Here is a 19,505-nt window from a genome sequence, read left to right as displayed (position 1 = left end):
TTTATCTGTTCCTCTCTCAAATAGGCACTGATAGATTGATATCTTTTAGATATTAGTGTGGTTTATATAAACGATCGCTTAATATTTTTTATGTGTATTAAGAAGATCGTTTAGACTTTACTAAACGATCGCTTAAAAATATATCCACGATGAATATTTCTCTACATGAATATTTTTATATTTTTATACAATGATTTTTTGATATCTATCTAAACGAATACAAACATTCACTCAAAAGTACAAGAACCAAATATATATTTATTTACCAAAAGTATTTATCTGCCCAAAGTTCCAGTACATACTGTTGTCTAAATAGTTTCATGTTTTCCACAGTTAGACAATCATGATCAGCATTTGTTACAGGGCATTCAATAAATTTTGAACAGAAAATGTCACAATCCAATGAACGCCCTTTTTGTAATGTGGTATTCGATCTGACTACTGGCCAAGGGCTATATTTGAAACGTTTTGAATAGAGGTTCATTCCAATTACAATTGCGAGTAAGGGGATGCATCGTGCAGGCATTTCAAGAGCTTCATCAACAAATTTCTTCTCAACATAATTTGCCATTGAGTCGAACACGTAGATCTTGCATTTCCTCATGTTAGCTACAATAACCAACCAGTGTTCTCTTATGTTGATACAACCAATCACGTAGTTGACATCTCCCCACCCTTGTTTATCTTGGAAATCACCAAGAGCTGTGTTGAAATAGTACTCCAAATCTTTTTTTGTCCATAGACTTAAGTGTGTTGTTGTGTTTGTCCATTCAACTTTCTTATTGTCTGCTGTCAGCACATGAGTATCAAAAAGTCGTTGCCAAACTATGCAGTGTGGTTTATTGATTCCAGTCTTGGAGAACAAGTAAAAAAAGTTTAGTCAAAATATAATTATGCAGTTTAACTTCTATACAAAAAAAAAATTAAAGAATAACAACTTACTATAAACGCGGAATCTATTACTCTAAATGTATACTTGCAAAGTTGCTTGATATTCAACATTTTATTCTGCAAATGGGACAATAGCAAATCCATGGTCTACAAAAAAAATTAAACGATCGTTTAGTGAATTGAAACGAGAGTATAAGCGATCCTTTAAAACATACAAGTGATCGTTTACTTACTAAGCGATCGTGTAATATATATAAATGATCGTTTAGTGAATAAAAGTGATTGTTTAGAAAATACAAGTGATCGTTTACAACAAAAGTCTTTAGTAAGTAAACGATCACTTGGGACCTTTTAACTCAAGGAATTTGTGACCTTTTAGTCCAGTCACAAAACGAAAGTCTTTTAGCCCAAATTCTGCTATATGTCTATTGAAGTTGAAAGCAAGGACTTTAGTTTTTTTTGTATGATATTGTTTTCTTAATAAAAAATTCAGGAACTGTGTTGGTATTTTGGCCATTTTAATGTTAAGGAACTGGCCAAAAGGACTGTTTGTCAAAACTCGAGAGAGAATTCTTTTGTCTATTTTTGACTTGATCTGATTCAATGTTTCTAAGTTGTAGTATACAGTAATTCTAAGGTTTGTTTTTTTGTTCATCTTCCATAATAATGTCATTTAGATAGTGTTTCACCTGCTGAATGACATAATAAATAGTACGTTTCAAACAAGGGTAAATTTAAACAAATTTACAAATGCAGAGCGCTATAAAGAAAAAGATACACAAATATACAAAGCTATATAGACAGATATTCACATCTAGTTTGTATTTGAGGTTTGAGGTTTTAAATACAACTTTATAAGTGTTATCATCCATTTTGTTAAGAAATATTTTATTTAGCTTAGTGGTAGATAATATGAAAAATATTACAGGTCAATTATAGATGGTTTTAACAATAGGCACACTCTTCAACATGAGAATCTAAAACAAATATAACAGTTGGGACAATCATATTACCATACTCGCGAAGAACTTCTCTACTCATTTCCAATTTAGTGTTTTCAAGTCCAAGTTTCTGCTCTATTATATTTCATCAAGAATTGCAGGACCTCCTGGATGTATTGCATAGAACAATGAGATATCTGTAACACCCCAATGATCTCATGTCGTTCATTTTTTTAAATTCAATTATTTATTTTTATTTTATTCATCTATTTGTTTATAATTAAATAATGAAACTTATGTCATCAAGATGTGAATTTTTCCCCTTTTAAAATATTAAGCAAATTTCAACTTTAATTATACTTGGTAATTAAAGATTTAATTGGTATTTGGAAGTTGAGGGAAAGGAGGAATTTGGGGGAAATATTGGTAAATTAGAGAGAGAAGAGTGAAATTTGGAATTTATTAAAGAAGAGAAAAAGAGGGGAATTTATTTTATAAAAGGAAAAGGAAAGGAAAAGAAAAGGAAAAGAAAAGGAAAAGAAAAAGGAAAAAAGAAAAAGAGAAAGAAGAAGAAGAAGCCGAGAAACCCTAGCCACGCCGCCGCCGCCGAGTCGACGCACATCGTCCCAGCCGCGTCGGAGATCAGGTCAAGTCGAGCCGTCGCACGCCAGCCGTCGCCCGAAGCCGCGTTACACCCGTGCCTGCGCCGCGCCGCATCGATCCGAGGGAGAGCAGCTGAAGCCGCGTCGCCGAGCCGCCCAGTCCCATCGTACGCAACCGCCAACCACTGCGTGAAGCCGCGCACTGCCTAGTCACCGACCCGCAGCAGTCGACGGCGTCAGCCGCGCGCCTCCAGCCGTGAAGCAGAACCCGCGTTTCGGCTGATCTGCGCCCGCCCGTCGGCCCGAGTCCAAAACCGACCCGCGCCGCCCGCCGAACCCGAACTCCGCGCGCGCGCCTACTCCAAGCCGAGCCGCGCCTCCCTGCTGACGTGAGCCGAGCCGCTCGCGCAAGCCCCTTTCGCCAGGACTGAGCCGAGCCGATTCTGTCCTTCTTCCAGCCGAGCCGCCAAGACAATTTTGGCTCCTTCCACCTAGTTTTTGGTAAATTTCCAAATTCCCTAGCCTGCCCAGTAATTAAATGAGTTAATTTGGAAATTTAATTAATTTAATTACTTTCCTCAAGAAGCAACTTGGACCAAATAGCTGCTGCAGCTTAGGACTTCCTCAGTAGGAACTCATCTAGCAACATCTCGAGGTAAGAGATTTCTACTACTAGACCCATGAACAAATTGTAAGATTTCGCATACTGTGAGATATGCATACTGATGATTGACCGTATGGTGTATTGAACTGTTGACTGTATGACGATGATATTAATGCTCAGTAGTATGTGGCCGTATGTTGTGTTGAACTGCTGACTGTAGGAGGACGTTGTGATACGAATGCTCGGTAGCATATGACCGAAATGTTTGGAATTGTTCTGACGATGTAGAGACTGTTGAGGAAGGGAAGGGAGCTAGTGTTCACTATTTCGTCATAGTTGTATGATGATGAGATGTATATGTATGTTAAGACTAGGGTCCCTGTTAGCAACCCAGTAGAGTCGTACCTGCATGGGTGTCCTTCGGGATCACCACCTATTTAGGACTGTGTGGTCCGACGGGACGCCGGTCTAGCATGGATATAGATATGACCGAGTGACTCGACGGGGTCCTCGCATCCCGGTTGTCTTAGTGTTACCCCCCGGGTTCACTACAGACCAGCATGTCCTAGGTGCTCCCTCGGAACACCGAAGACCAGATTTTCGTTCCTACGGGAGCGCATGTTGCACGTGTTCGGGAACGTGCCAGAGATTGGGTACCAGTTTTCAGGACTCGATAGGGAAGCCAACAGGCACCTAGTGGGACTAGTAGTGGGTCCCTTACTGAGTATTTTTATACTCATTCTCTTCATTTTATGTTTTCAGGTAGAGGACGAGGTAAGGGCAAAGGCAAGCTGGCGAGCGACGTGAAGTGACCGTGGCGAGCCATAGGGGTTTTCCTGCTTCCGCACATGTTTTACTTTACAGTTAAATTCATGTTTCGGCTTTCTGCATGTTTACTTTGGTTATTTTTGTAGATAGGGCCCGCTTAGGGATTTTAAACTTAACTCGTATTTCTACATGTTACCTTAACTATCTTTCATAAATACATTTGCTAGATTTCTTTGCATTTATTTACACCAGATTTTATGACTTAAACACTGATCCTAGATTCAGTAACCACTTCGATTCAGCATAAAGAGTCGGGTCGTTACAGTTGGTATCAGAGCCCAGTGTTTTAGGTCCTGTAGACTGACTTATGATGTAAGTCATTTTGTTTTGATTTTTACCTCACCCTATGGCTATACGGTCCTTCGTCACTCGCCAGGTATGCCTAAAGCTTTACAAATATTAAGATTATAATGTTGCCTGATTAGATTAGACTTAGAGTGAGAATATTGAGCTCTAGTGGTGAAAAATTTGTTGGTGAATTTTAGGAAGAATGCCGCCACGTAGAGGTGCACGCCGAGGAGGTGGCAGGGGAGGCAGAGGAGCCGGTCGTGGCCAACCGGCGGAGCAACCTGCCGCGCCGCCAGTCAACCCCGACGTACCAGTCAACCCTAATGCACCGGTCACTCAGGCGGATCTCGCCGCAATGGAGCAGCGTTACCAGGCCATGCTGCAAGCTGCTCTAGCGCCGTTCCTCGCTGCTCAGCAGAACCAGGCCGCCCCTGTTCAGGACCAGCCTGTAGTCCCTCCAGCCCCTGTTCAGGACCAGCCCGTCATCCCTCCAGCCCCGGTGGAAGCTCAGCCGGTGCCAGTACAACTGTCAGCTGAGGCCAAGCACTTGAGGGATTTTAGGAAGTACAACCCGAAGACTTTCGACGGATCCTTGGACAACCCCTTTAGAGCCCAGCTGTGGTTGACATCCATAGAGACGATCTTCAGGTACATGAAGTGCCCAGAAGACCAGAAGGTGCAGTGTGCAGCTTTCTGTTTGGAGGATAGGGGGACTGCCTGGTGGGAGACTGCTGAGAGGGCGCTGGGAGGAGATGCCAGCAAGATCACATGGGAGCAATTCAGGGAGAGCTTTTATGCTAAGTTCTTCTCTGCCAACGTGAAGCACGCCAAGCTCCAAGAATTCCTAAACTTGGAGCAAGGCAAACTGAGCGTGGAACAGTATGATGCCGAGTTCGACCTGTTGTCCCGTTTTGCCCCTGATGTGGTAAGGGATGAGGCCGCCAGGACTGAGAGATTTGTTAATGGCCTCAGGTTAGACCTCCAGGGTTTTGTACGAGCTCTTCGGCCAACCACTCATGCGGATGCTCTACGCATAGCACTGGATCTGAGCCTGCATGAGAGAGCTGGTCAATCTAAGGTTGTCGGCACAGGGTCAGCCTCGGGACAGAAGAGGAAGGCGGAGGCGCAGCCCGACGTAATACCACAGCGGACTCCGAGGTCAGGAGGTGTCTTCCAGAGACACCGTCGGGAGCTGGCAGCAGCTGGGAGAACTTTGAGAGAGCTACCCACTTGTACTACCTGTGGGAAGGTCCATGGAGGACAATGTTTAGCTGGGAGTGGAGTCTGCTTCAGGTGCAGGCAGCCGGGGCACACTGCTGATGCGTGTCCTCGGAAACCCTTAGAGACGACGCCACGTCAGCCTTCTGCTCCCCAGCAGGGGAGAGTCTTTGCCACGAACCGGCAGGAGGCCGAGCGAGCTAGTACGGTGGTGACAGGTACGCTCCCAATCTTGGGGCATTATGCTTTGGTACTATTTGACTCGGGGTCATCGCATTCATTTATATCCTCTATTTTTGTCAAGCATGCGGGTTTAGAAGTAGAACCGTTGGGTAGTGCCTTGTCTGTCTCTACTCCTTCTGGAGAGGCCCTTTTGTCTAAGGAAAAAATAAGGGCATGTTGGGTAGAAATAGCAAACCATACCTTGGATGTAACCTTACTGGTGCTAGATATGCAAGATTTCGATGTAATTTTAGGCATGGATTGGTTGTCCACTAACCATGCAACCATAGACTGTTTCAATAAGGAAGTAGTCTTTAACCCTCCTTCAGGGGATAAGTTTAAATTTAGAGGAGCAGGCATGGTAGGTATACCCAAGGTCATCTCAGCAATGAAGGCGAGTAAGCTACTTAGCCAGGGTACTTGGGGTATCTTGGCAAGCGTAGTAGATGTGGCAGAACCAGAAGTTTCCCTATCTTCCGAACCAGTAGTAAGGGAGTACCCTGACGTTTTCCCCGACGAACTCCCAGGACTTCCGCCTCCTAGGGAGGTAGACTTCGCCATCGAGTTAGAGCCCGGCACCGCCCCTATCTCTAGAGCTCCTTACAGAATGGCCCCAGCCGAATTAAAGGAGTTGAAAGTCCAGTTACAGGAGCTGTTGGACAAGGGCTTTATCCGGCCCAGTGTATCACCGTGGGGAGCCCCAGTGTTGTTCGTGAAGAAGAAGGATGGGTCGATGCGCCTTTGCATTGACTACCGAGAGTTGAACAAGGTGACAGTTAAAAACCGCTACCCCTTACCCAGGATTGAGGACTTGTTTGACCAGTTACAGGGGGCCACCGTCTTTTCCAAGATCGACCTGCGATCAGGCTATCACCAGTTGAGGATTAGGGACGGTGATATTCCCAAGACGGCCTTTCGTTCGAGGTACGGACACTACGAATTCATAGTGATGTCCTTTGGTTTAACTAATGCCCCTGCAGTGTTCATGGACTTGATGAACAGGGTGTTTAAGGACTTTCTAGACCAATTCGTCATAGTCTTCATTGACGATATCTTGATCTATTCCAAGACTGAGGCCGAACACGAAGAGCACTTGCACCAAGTCTTGGAGACCCTTCGAGCTCATAAGCTATACGCCAAGTTCTCCAAGTGTGAGTTCTGGTTAAAGAAGGTGACATTTTTAGGGCACGTGGTTTCCAGTGAGGGAGTCTCGGTGGACCCAGCTAAGGTCGAAGCGGTGACCAACTGGCCTCGACCGTCTACAGTCAGTGAGATTCGCAGTTTTCTGGGTCTGGCAGGATACTACAGGAGGTTTGTAGAAGACTTCTCACGCATAGCCAGCCCATTGACCCAGTTGACCAGGAAGGGAACCCCTTTTGTCTGGAGCCCAGCATGTGAGAGTAGTTTCCAAGAGCTTAAGCAGAAGCTAGTGACGGCACCAGTCCTGACAGTGCCTGATGGGTCGGGAAGTTTTGTGATCTATAGTGATGCCTCTAAGAAAGGACTGGGATGTGTCCTGATGCAGCAAGGTAAGGTAGTTGCGTATGCCTCACGCCAGTTGAAGAATCATGAGCAGAACTACCCTACCCACGACTTGGAGTTGGCAGCTGTAGTCTTTGCACTGAAGATATGGAGGCACTATCTGTACGGTGAGAAGATTCAGATTTACACCGACCACAAGAGCCTGAAGTATTTCTTCACTCAGAAGGAGTTGAACATGAGGCAGAGGAGGTGGCTCGAGTTGGTGAAAGACTACGACTGCGAGATCCTGTACCATCCAGGTAAAGCAAATGTAGTGGCTGACGCGCTGAGTAGGAAGGTTGCACATTCAGCAGCGCTAATCACGAAGCAGACCCCCTTACTCAGGGATTTGGAGAGAGCCGAGATTGCAGTCTCAGTAGGTGAGGTTGCCGCACAGTTGGCTCAGTTGACAGTTCAGCCAACCTTGAGGCAAAAGATCATTGCTGCTCAGCTGAGTGATCCTTACTTGGCAGAGAAACGTCGTATGGTAGAGACGGGGCAAGGTGAAGAGTTCTCTATATCCTCTGATGATGGCCTTATGTTTGAGGGGCGCCTGTGTGTGCCGGAAGACAGCGCAGTTAAGACAGAGCTTTTGACTGAGGCTCACAGTTCCCCGTTTACCATGCACCCTGGGAGTACGAAGATGTACCAGGACTTAAGGAGTGTCTATTGGTGGAGGGGCATGAAGAGGGATGTAGCAGAGTTCGTCAGTAGGTGCTTGGTGTGCCAGCAGGTGAAGGCACCTAGGCAGCATCCAGCAGGGTTGTTGCAACCCTTGAGTGTGCCAGGGTGGAAGTGGGAGAGTGTGTCGATGGACTTTATCACGGGACTGCCCAAGACCTTGAAGGGCTACACGGTGATCTGGGTTGTGGTCGACAGACTCACGAAGACAGCCCACTTCGTGCCAGGGAAATCCACGTACACTGCCAGCAAGTGGGGGCAGTTATACATGACGGAAATAGTAAGACTGCACGGAGTACCAGTATCCATCGTTTCAGACAGGGATGCCCGTTTCACTTCGAAATTTTGGCAAGGGCTCCAACTTGCATTAGGTACGAGGCTGGACTTCAGCACGGCATTCCACCCTCAGACTGATGGTCAGACAGAGAGACTGAACCAGATTTTGGAGGATATGCTGCGGGCCTGTGTGCTAGAGTTTTCAGGAAGTTGGGACTCCCACCTGCATCTAATGGAGTTCGCCTATAATAACAGTTACCAGGCTACCATTGGTATGGCTCCGTTTGAGGGTCTGTATGGCAAGTGCTGTAGATCCCCTGTCTGCTGGGGCGAGGTTGGAGAGCAGAGGATGCTAGGCCCCGAGTTAGTGCAGACTACCAATGCAGCCATACAGAAGATCCGAGCTCGTATGCTGACCGCACAGAGCAGACAGAAGAGTTACGCTGATGTACGACGTAAGGACCTCGAGTTTGAAGTGGGAGATATGGTCTTTTTGAAGGTAGCACCGATGAAGGGCGTTCTGAGGTTCGAGAAGAAGGGGAAGTTGAGTCCACGTTTCGTGGGGCCATTTGAGATACTGGAACGGATTGGCCCTGTGGCTTATCGTTTGGCCTTGCCCCCATCCCTCTCAGCAGTGCATGACGTATTCCATGTCTCCATGTTGAGGAGGTATGTCGCAGACCCGACGCACATCGTGGACTTCGAGCCCCTACAGGTCAGTGAGAACTTGAGCTATGAGGAGCAGCCTGTCGAGATCTTGGCAAGAGAGATCAAGAAGCTTCGTAGTCGAGATATTCCACTAGTCAAAGTCCTTTGGCAGAACCATGGAGTTGAAGAGGCCACGTGGGAGAGAGAAGAGGACATGAAGACCCAGTACCCAGAGCTGTTCGAGGAGTAGAGCTTTCGAGGACGAAAGCTTTCTAAGGGGGGAAGTATGTAACACCCCAATGATCTCATGTCGTTCATTTTTTTAAATTCAATTATTTATTTTTATTTTATTCATCTATTTGTTTATAATTAAATAATGAAACTTATGTCATCAAGATGTGAATTTTTCCCCTTTTAAAATATTAAGCAAATTTCAACTTTAATTATACTTGGTAATTAAAGATTTAATTGGTATTTGGAAGTTGAGGGAAAGGAGGAATTTGGGGGAAATATTGGTAAATTAGAGAGAGAAGAGTGAAATTTGGAATTTATTAAAGAAGAGAAAAAGAGGGGAATTTATTTTATAAAAGGAAAAGGAAAGGAAAAGAAAAGGAAAAGAAAAGGAAAAGAAAAAGGAAAAAAGAAAAAGAGAAAGAAGAAGAAGAAGCCGAGAAACCCTAGCCACGCCGCCGCCGCCGAGTCGACGCACATCGTCCCAGCCGCGTCGGAGATCAGGTCAAGTCGAGCCGTCGCACGCCAGCCGTCGCCCGAAGCCGCGTTACACCCGTGCCTGCGCCGCGCCGCATCGATCCGAGGGAGAGCAGCTGAAGCCGCGTCGCCGAGCCGCCCAGTCCCATCGTACGCAACCGCCAACCACTGCGTGAAGCCGCGCACTGCCTAGTCACCGACCCGCAGCAGTCGACGGCGTCAGCCGCGCGCCTCCAGCCGTGAAGCAGAACCCGCGTTTCGGCTGATCTGCGCCCGCCCGTCGGCCCGAGTCCAAAACCGACCCGCGCCGCCCGCCGAACCCGAACTCCGCGCGCGCGCCTACTCCAAGCCGAGCCGCGCCTCCCTGCTGACGTGAGCCGAGCCGCTCGCGCAAGCCCCTTTCGCCAGGACTGAGCCGAGCCGATTCTGTCCTTCTTCCAGCCGAGCCGCCAAGACAATTTTGGCTCCTTCCACCTAGTTTTTGGTAAATTTCCAAATTCCCTAGCCTGCCCAGTAATTAAATGAGTTAATTTGGAAATTTAATTAATTTAATTACTTTCCTCAAGAAGCAACTTGGACCAAATAGCTGCTGCAGCTTAGGACTTCCTCAGTAGGAACTCATCTAGCAACATCTCGAGGTAAGAGATTTCTACTACTAGACCCATGAACAAATTGTAAGATTTCGCATACTGTGAGATATGCATACTGATGATTGACCGTATGGTGTATTGAACTGTTGACTGTATGACGATGATATTAATGCTCAGTAGTATGTGGCCGTATGTTGTGTTGAACTGCTGACTGTAGGAGGACGTTGTGATACGAATGCTCGGTAGCATATGACCGAAATGTTTGGAATTGTTCTGACGATGTAGAGACTGTTGAGGAAGGGAAGGGAGCTAGTGTTCACTATTTCGTCATAGTTGTATGATGATGAGATGTATATGTATGTTAAGACTAGGGTCCCTGTTAGCAACCCAGTAGAGTCGTACCTGCATGGGTGTCCTTCGGGATCACCACCTATTTAGGACTGTGTGGTCCGACGGGACGCCGGTCTAGCATGGATATAGATATGACCGAGTGACTCGACGGGGTCCTCGCATCCCGGTTGTCTTAGTGTTACCCCCCGGGTTCACTACAGACCAGCATGTCCTAGGTGCTCCCTCGGAACACCGAAGACCAGATTTTCGTTCCTACGGGAGCGCATGTTGCACGTGTTCGGGAACGTGCCAGAGATTGGGTACCAGTTTTCAGGACTCGATAGGGAAGCCAACAGGCACCTAGTGGGACTAGTAGTGGGTCCCTTACTGAGTATTTTTATACTCATTCTCTTCATTTTATGTTTTCAGGTAGAGGACGAGGTAAGGGCAAAGGCAAGCTGGCGAGCGACGTGAAGTGACCGTGGCGAGCCATAGGGGTTTTCCTGCTTCCGCACATGTTTTACTTTACAGTTAAATTCATGTTTCGGCTTTCTGCATGTTTACTTTGGTTATTTTTGTAGATAGGGCCCGCTTAGGGATTTTAAACTTAACTCGTATTTCTACATGTTACCTTAACTATCTTTCATAAATACATTTGCTAGATTTCTTTGCATTTATTTACACCAGATTTTATGACTTAAACACTGATCCTAGATTCAGTAACCACTTCGATTCAGCATAAAGAGTCGGGTCGTTACAATATCATCATTAAAATCATGGATATTAATAATTCCACTTGAGGATAATGCATCTCCCAAGCATTTCTCTATGTTTTCACCAATGTATGTTGGTACACTTCTTGATAATTGGCACACAAGACCCATTTCTTTGATTATTATGTTGGTTCCATCTTCTGTGTTGGGAAGAAGTGCTTGTGAGGCTGATACTATTTCGAATAATCCTTGTTCTACACCACCACATGGGTTCGCACCTATTATCTGTCGAAGTATTGATCATCAAAGGATTTAAGAAGACAATTCCAATTTTGTTCTATTTATTGTTAAGTTCAATATGTTTCCTCTTTCATTTGTTAGTGTTCGAGTTAGTTTAACATGCACTTTGACTAATTTTATGAGATGACTTACATCACCTTACATCATTTAGTTGTCAAGAAAACTTGTAGAATATTAAATACTAGTTGTATTAGGTCGTCACACAATGGATTGAACTTGTGACATTTTAGTTCTTTATCAATATAATGTTCCATTTTATCACTATGTCAACCGATGATGGTTTAAATATGTTTTTATTCAAATTGTTTATGAATTTTGTGATTAATAATGTATTTTTTTTATGTTCTTAGTATAACCAAAATTTGAATATGAAAGTTTAAATGTACAATTATGTTAAAAAGAAAACATTAGATTTCTTACATATACTACTTTAGATTATAAAATTCAATTATTTTTTTAAGGGAAAAAATTGTTAAAAAAATATTTATAAATATATTAAAATTGTCAGTGATTGACAAAGACATATATTTATACGTCAGTAGATAAAAATAGAATTTTACTATATCTATAAATAAGTTGATATATTTTGCTATATTTGAAAATAGCTCATTGAAATAAGTATAATGTACCATGTTGTAGTGTAATATAGTTATAAAGATCAACATAAAACTTATGTCGATAAACTAATTAATAATAGCTTATATATATATATATATTGGGCCATTTTAAAATATATTAAAATAAACTAAAATATTTATAAAATATAGCAAATTTTTTTATTCTATCGACGATCACTACAAGAAAATGGAGCATTTTCGACGCAGAAAAGGACGCCGGCATAAAGAACATCGGGAATAAGGGCTTTTCCCGACGCCGTCAACAATGCGTCGGGAGATGCGTCGGGAAAATAATCTTTCCTGACGCACCACGAAGGCGTCGACAAGAATACATCAGGAAAAGGGTAAATTAATTTTAAAAAACGAACTATTCTCGACGCCGTGAACAGTGCGTCGGTAGCGGCGTCGGGAATAGGGGTTTTTCGCGACGTCACATCAAACGTCAAGAAAAACGTTTAATGAGTGTCGGGAATTCCCCTTTTCCCGATGCGTTTTGAGGGATTTTCCGACGCCACGTCACTGCGTCTGGAAATCCCCTTTAAAATCGTTTCAGTTCTGTAATTTACAGAACCGAAACCGAGAGGGGAAAAGAAAGGAGAAGTCAAGATCGTCGTCGCGATTTCCGTCGCCCTTCCGCCGTTGTTCTGCTGCCATTCGTCGCCGCCCTCCCTCGCCGTTGTCCCTCGCCGCCGTCTGCCACTTTAGGTAAGTGGAAAATGAAAATTTATTTAGTTTAAATTTATGTTTTAGGGTTTTTTTTATGAAAATTAGTTTAGGATTTTCTTTTGGAATAGATTTTTGTTTGTTAAATGTATTTTTGTATAGAGTGTGTGTAATTTGTGGTTGAATTGAAATTGAAATTTGAAATTTGAAATTTTAATGGTTTAGGATTTTTGTTTTAGAAAATTGAATTGAGGGGGGATTTTATAGTTAAATGAAAATTGAATGGGGGTTGAATTGAGAGAGAGGGTTTATTGTTAAATTGAAAATTGAATTGGGAGGGGGGTTTATATTTGAATTGAAAATTGAAATTGGAGGGGGGGGGGGGGTTAATAGTTAAATTGAATTGGGGTGGGGGGGATGTATAGTTAAATTTAAAATTGAATTGGACGGAGGGGGTTTAAGTTAAATTGAAAATTGAAATGGGGGGGGGATTTATAGTTAAATTGAATGGGAATGTAATATGTGTGTTAAGATTTGTTTTGGCTATCCTGCAGTTATGGTAGCCTGTTTGTGTTGAATATTTTTATTGTTGATTTGAGATGGCTATCCTGCAGTTATGGTGGCTTTTTTGTTTTGAATTTGTTTATGTTTGGGATGGCTATCCTGCAGTTATGGTAGCCTTTTTTGTTTTGAATTTGCTGGTTTCAAGGGGTGGTAGTAGGATAGCTTGAAGTATTTTGTTGTTAATAATTAGGTTGTGTTGGCTATCCTGCAGTTATGGTAGCCTCTGTAGTTTGGAGGGGTTTGTAGGATGGGAAGATATTTTCAAGTATTTTGTTGTTAATAATTAGGTTTTGTTGGCTATCCTGCAGTTATGGTAGCATCTATAGTTTGAAGTTAGTTATTGAAAAATAGTGAAAATTCAGGGGAGTAAGTTATGGATGTGAGAGAGTGAGAGACATGTGTTTCTAATCAAACCTATTAATGTTTTAGGGACTTAAACGATGGATAAGGGTTGGTTGAAACTTAGAAATAAGTTATCCCTTGAGTATAGACATGGAGTGACCCAATTTTTAGAATTTGCCAAATTTCACGTTGATGCTTACAGATGATTAAGGTGTCCATGCAAGAGATGTTTGAATTTAAACTGGAGCTCATTAGAGGGTGTGGAACGACATCTACTGACTATTGGAATATCCCCCTACTACATAGAATGGGTGTATCATGGAGAGTCATTAAGCTATAGAGGTACTGAAAACTTTGAGGAAGGAACTAGTAGTAATCCTTTTAATGAAGGAACTAGTAGTACACAATTTAATGAAGAAGGTGATATCTTTGGTATGCTAAATGATTTACAAGCCTCTATTGAACATGAAGAGGAAATAGAGAAATTTCGTTTGGAAGATGAAATGGCGATGAATGTTGAGGTAAATATCGATGAAGATACAACAAATAATATATTTCAGGACTTATTCAATCAAGCACGTAATGAGTTGTACCCCGGTTGTTCTGAATTTTTGTCGTTGAATTTTTTGGTGAAGTTGATGCATGTGAAAGTTCTAAATGGTTGGAGTAACAAGTCGTTCGACATGTTGTTAGAACTCTTAAGAGCAGTGTTTCCAATGTGTAATAATACTATTCCTAGTTCATTTTATGAAGCAAAACGAAAACTTCGTGACTTGGGCTTGGGATGTGAGACTATTCACCCGTGCAAGTATGACTGTGTATTGTATTGGCAAGAGTTTACTGATTTGCAACATTGTCCTACAAGTATGACTGTGTATTGTATTGGAAAGAGTATTGGAAAGTATTTTTTTCAATCTTCCTTATTGGTCGAGACTTTTGTTACGTCACAAACTTGATGTAATGCACATTGAGAAGAATGTTTGTGACAATTTGGTTGGTACGTTATTGAACATCGAAGGAAAAATGAAGGATACCACGAATGCTCGGTTGGACTTACAAGATCTGAAGATAAGAAAGGATTTACATCCTGTAGAAGTGGGTAACCGATTGGTGAAGCCACATGCGAGCTACACGTTGACTACCAGTGAACGAGTAGAGTTTTGTAAGTTTCTGAAATCAGTTAAGTTTCCCGATGGATTTGTTTCCAATATATCAAGATGTGTGCATGAAAGAGAGGGGAAAATATCAGGACTAAAAATGCATGATTGTCATGTTTTATTACATCGACTGCTACCAATTGATATTCGAGCATTATTACCGAAGAATGCATACACTGCTATAACCGAATTATGTAATTTTTTTCGTGACTTGTGCGCCCGAACGATAAGAGTAAGTGATATAGACAGATTGCAAGCAGATATCATAATCATACTTTGTAAGTTGGAAAGAATATTTCCACCTGCCTTTTTTAGCGTTATGGTACACCTTGTCGTTCACTTACCATATGAAACGAAGATTACTGGTCTGGTTTCTTATAGTTGGATGTATCCGATTGAAAGAAGTCTACGAACGTTAAAGAAGTATGTTAGAAACAAAGCACGTTCTGAGGGGTCAATTGCAAAAGGCTATGTCATGAATGAATCTAGCACCTTTTGTTCACGTTACCTACGTGGTATAGAGACTCGATTCACAAGAGATGAGCGAAATGATGATACCATTGTACAGAACGAGGTAATTGGTGACTTTGAAATTTTCAAGCAGAAAGTACGACCCTTAGGTGCATCAAGTGTTCGTGCTATATCAGAGGAAGAGAAACGACTCTTCCATTGGTACATACTGAATAATGCTGACGAAATATCGGAGTATCGCAAGTAAGCATATTCCTCATCTTTGTAATTTTTAAATATTTGTTATATATTGTTCTTATAGAAATTAAACTCATCCCTATTAGGAAACATTTGAGGCTCCAACGTCAACATGCTCAAAATTCTATGGATTTGTATAAAATACATGAACGGACATTCCCTGAATGGTTTCGAGCACAGGTGTTAGAACTGCGTCAGTCTGCAAACCTATCTGATGATTTCTTCTCACTAGCGATGGGACCATTCTTTGACGTTCGTTGTTACAATGGATGCATCATAGGTGGTGTGAGATTTCACACTATTGAACTTGATTCTCGACGTACTACTCAAAATAGTGGAATAATGGTCATTGGTGAAAGCGATGCAAGTGGAACTAGAGATAATAATTTCTACGGTATTCTGGACGAAGTGCTGCACGTACAATATCCGTTGGGAAAAAATGTATGGCTATTTAAGTGTCGGTGGTATGACACGGACGTAAACAAAAGTCAAAGAACACACATTGAAGTAGGGTACAAATCTCTCAACACATCCCGTTTTTGGTACGAGGAGGAACCTGTAATTCTTGCAACTCAAGCACATCAAGTTTTTTATGTAGATGATCCAAAAAATAGTAGCAATTGGAAAGTTGTGCAAGTCATCCAAAAAAAGCATATTTGTGACGTGCCAGAAGTGGAGGATGTTCAGAATGATCATATTAATATACTAGAAGTTGCTGTAAGCCACCAAGTGGATAACCACATCGAGGATGACACTCTATGCAGAAATGACGTTGATCCTACAATCGTTGAAAAACCGGTTGTGCGTCATGTCACTGACGACTTCATCGACGATATGGATGAACACTTGTCACATGCAAGCGATGAGGAATTATAGTGACAAATTAAACCACGTATGCACATATTTATATCTAGTTTATATATTTTGATTCTAGCTATGTGTTCGTATTTGGTTATTGAATGTTTATTTTCTATATGTCCATAGTCATTATGTCATATCGACGATTAAATTTTATGGAGACGGACGATATGTTCCTCCAGTTTGAGGATGATTTAGATAACATTGCGGGAGGGTCGTCATCTGTGGGCGACAATACGGGTGAGTCTAAGAATTTTTTTCATTTTAACTTACAAATATTTCATGTAGGGGTTTCTAAATTTATATGTTATTGTCTATTTATTGAGCATGGTCTTCTTCTCAACAAACGACTCCGACTCCTAGGAGACGTGCGCAGTCACGACTCTTGGAGTTAGAGCGCCACGTTACAATAAATGGGCGCATTTCGATGACGATCGCCCCTGGAGTGGAGAAACCTATTTCTCCACACGCCGTTCGCTTCAACCAGACGATAGGCGTGTGCGTGCGAAAGACATTTTCCGTCCGCTATCTTAAGTGGGCGGACGTTGGGAGAGAATACATTGAGGTCGTCAAGGGCGACCTCCAGGTAATTAAATGCACTACACATTTATATATGATTTCATTTGAAACATATCTAACTTTAACCAATCTAATGTGTTATGTTTGTAATGTGTAGCGATTGTTTGTGCTTGATTTCAATGATCAAGCAATGAACAGGTTTGTTGAGCATCAGATGCTCACGACCTTTAAAGAGTTTCGGGCCGACTGTCATAGACATTTCAAAAAGTACAGCGACCCGGAGGAGGCTCGTGCCAACCCACCAAACGCATTGGTTGGACGTGATGAAGATTGGCACTTCCTCTGCGACCATTATATCAGCCATGCATTCCAGATATTTGCCATGATTAATTATGATAACAAGTTTTAATATGTATAAGAAATAAACAAGATAATTGTTTTAATACAGGAGCAATCACGGACAAACAATGCTGCTAGACAGAAGCAGCCTTACAATCATAGTAGCGGGTGCAAGTCGTTTCTACAAGACAGTATGAGCTCGCTGAAAGAAGAGGGCAGCCGGTCGATTGTGTGGAATTGTTCCAGGAAACACGCGTTCGAGCTGGAAGGTTCGTGTCGCAGGCCACCGAGGATGCGCATGTAAGTTATACCCTTATTAATTATCCACTTTTATTATATATTTTTGCGCGTTACCTAACATAATTTTTAAATTTGTTGCAGAATCAAATGCTGGAACTCCAATCCCAGCCTACCCCAGAGGGTAGTCAGCCACTCTTTGAGGATGAGATATGCGATCAGGTGTTGGGTAGACGACCAGGCTACTCAAAAGGCCTTGGTTGGGGACCCAAGCCGAAGGCCCGCAGAACGGCGAGTGCAAGCAGTTCGTCGACATCTTGTTCGCAGTCCACAAAAAAAGAGATTGAATTACAAGCTAAACTTCATGAAGCTTTGGAACGGATTGAAGTACAAGATAGAAATCACCAAGCATTAGCTTCACAAGTGGAAGCTATGGAAAAGATGATAGAAGAACTAACTCGTGTACAACAGGGACCACCATATTATCCCTAGCTCTGCGGTACGTCGTATATGTCTCTATTATTCTTAAGTTTTTGCAATATATGATTATGTATTAAACTTAGTTATTTTTATATCATTTTTATGACCGAAGGTGTAGAATGACGCGCATACGCACCTCGTTGGGAGACTTTTCATTATGTTTACGTTTTTTCTATTTTGAGAACTATATTTTGTTGTAGTCAACTTATTCATATTATTAATTTTAATTCTATTTTTTAAATTTGTGTTTGTATATTTATTAATTTATTTTAATTTAATCCAAAACGTCGCAAAATTTTTTTGAGCAATCCGAACATCATTGTGAATGTTTGAGCAAAATATTATAAGGAAAAAAGTAAAAATAAAATATTTAAAAAAATATATAAAAAAGATTTTCCGACGTTCATTACGTCGGGAAAAAAATGTCGGAAAAGAGGTTTTCCCGACGTCCGGAGATGCGTTGGCATAGACGGCGTCGGGAATAAGGTATTCCCGACGCCGTCTATGCCAACCCATCTCCCGGGGTCGGGAAAGCCTCTCGCGACGCATTTCTCCCAACGTTCTTCCCGACGCCGTTTTGTACGTCGGGATATCCTTTCCCGACGTACTTTGCATTTATGCCGACGTATTTGTGCGACGGGAGTACCCCCGTCTCTTGTAGTGGATAGAAACTAACAAATAATCATTGTCTATCAATATCACCAAAAGATACATATCAATGTCTTTATTGATAAAATATGAAATTATGATATATTTTATAAATAGTTTGCCAAATTTATCATTTTTGATAATTTCCTTTTATATATTCAACCAAATAATTAATTGGTAACTACTGCTGCTAGGTTTCAAGGGGTATGAATATATATTTTACCAAACTCCCTGTGAACCATTGTTTAAATATTTGAGATAGAATTTCTTGACTACCAAACACATACCTAAAACCTATATATCTCCCATCTCCAACAGGTATTTGAGGTAAAGAGTAAAACGTTGTCTAGTCGTGAAATCTAGTTCGATGTATAAAATAAGTCAAGGAAGCTAGTGATCTTTTTATTTGTAGGCCCACACACTCTTAACTCGACCAAGTCATATAGTACACTATATTTATATTATTGAATATCCTCTTTCTAAACTAATATTTATATCTTAGTTACACACATCAAAATTATGTTTAACATTGTGACAATAACACAATATTATGATATCAGACATCAGAGCAAGAGATTAATTACCATGGCAGCCGAAAATAAGGCTTGACCAACCAAAATGTCCAATCGATCTTCTGAGGGTCCATGGAAACAAATGGTGGTAACATCGACACAAACGACAAGAACACGATCACCAACGTTATTCTGATCAGCAAGATCCTTAGCTAAACGAAGGGCAGTGCCAGCTACAAAACAATCTTGGTTATATAACATGAATTTTTTTTGTGGAGTTGTCAAGTTCAAAAAGCTTAGAGAGATGGCAATCAGGCCCAGGAATGGAGTTGATTGAAGTAGTGCAAAATATGAGATGTGTAATATTTGAGAATGGTTGACCCCATTCTTGAATGGCTTTCAAAGCTGCTTCTTTTCCTAATTTGGGAACTTCCTTTTGCATCATTTCTTGGCGAGCATCCAATGATGGAGCTCCATGTTTGCACATATTAGGGTTTGCC

The 19,505-nt window shown here is 42.0% G+C and overlaps 1 long non-coding RNA gene across 1 annotated transcript; it reads left to right on the top strand.

The window, feature by feature from the left end:
* The first annotated feature begins 9,625 nt into the window (after nucleotides 1-9,625).
* On the top strand, nucleotides 9,626-11,021 carry LOC127148724 (uncharacterized). The gene is made up of 2 exons (XR_007819780.1): nucleotides 9,626-10,066; nucleotides 10,778-11,021. It is a non-coding gene; the product is annotated as an uncharacterized LOC127148724 (long non-coding RNA).
* The last annotated feature ends 8,484 nt before the right edge of the window (nucleotides 11,022-19,505 follow it).

The sequence above is a fragment of the Cucumis melo genome, chromosome 3, assembly GCF_025177605.1.
Source record: "Cucumis melo cultivar AY chromosome 3, USDA_Cmelo_AY_1.0, whole genome shotgun sequence".
NCBI classification, from domain to species: domain Eukaryota; kingdom Viridiplantae; phylum Streptophyta; class Magnoliopsida; order Cucurbitales; family Cucurbitaceae; genus Cucumis; species Cucumis melo.
This window is presented reverse-complemented; position numbering and strand designations above follow the sequence as displayed.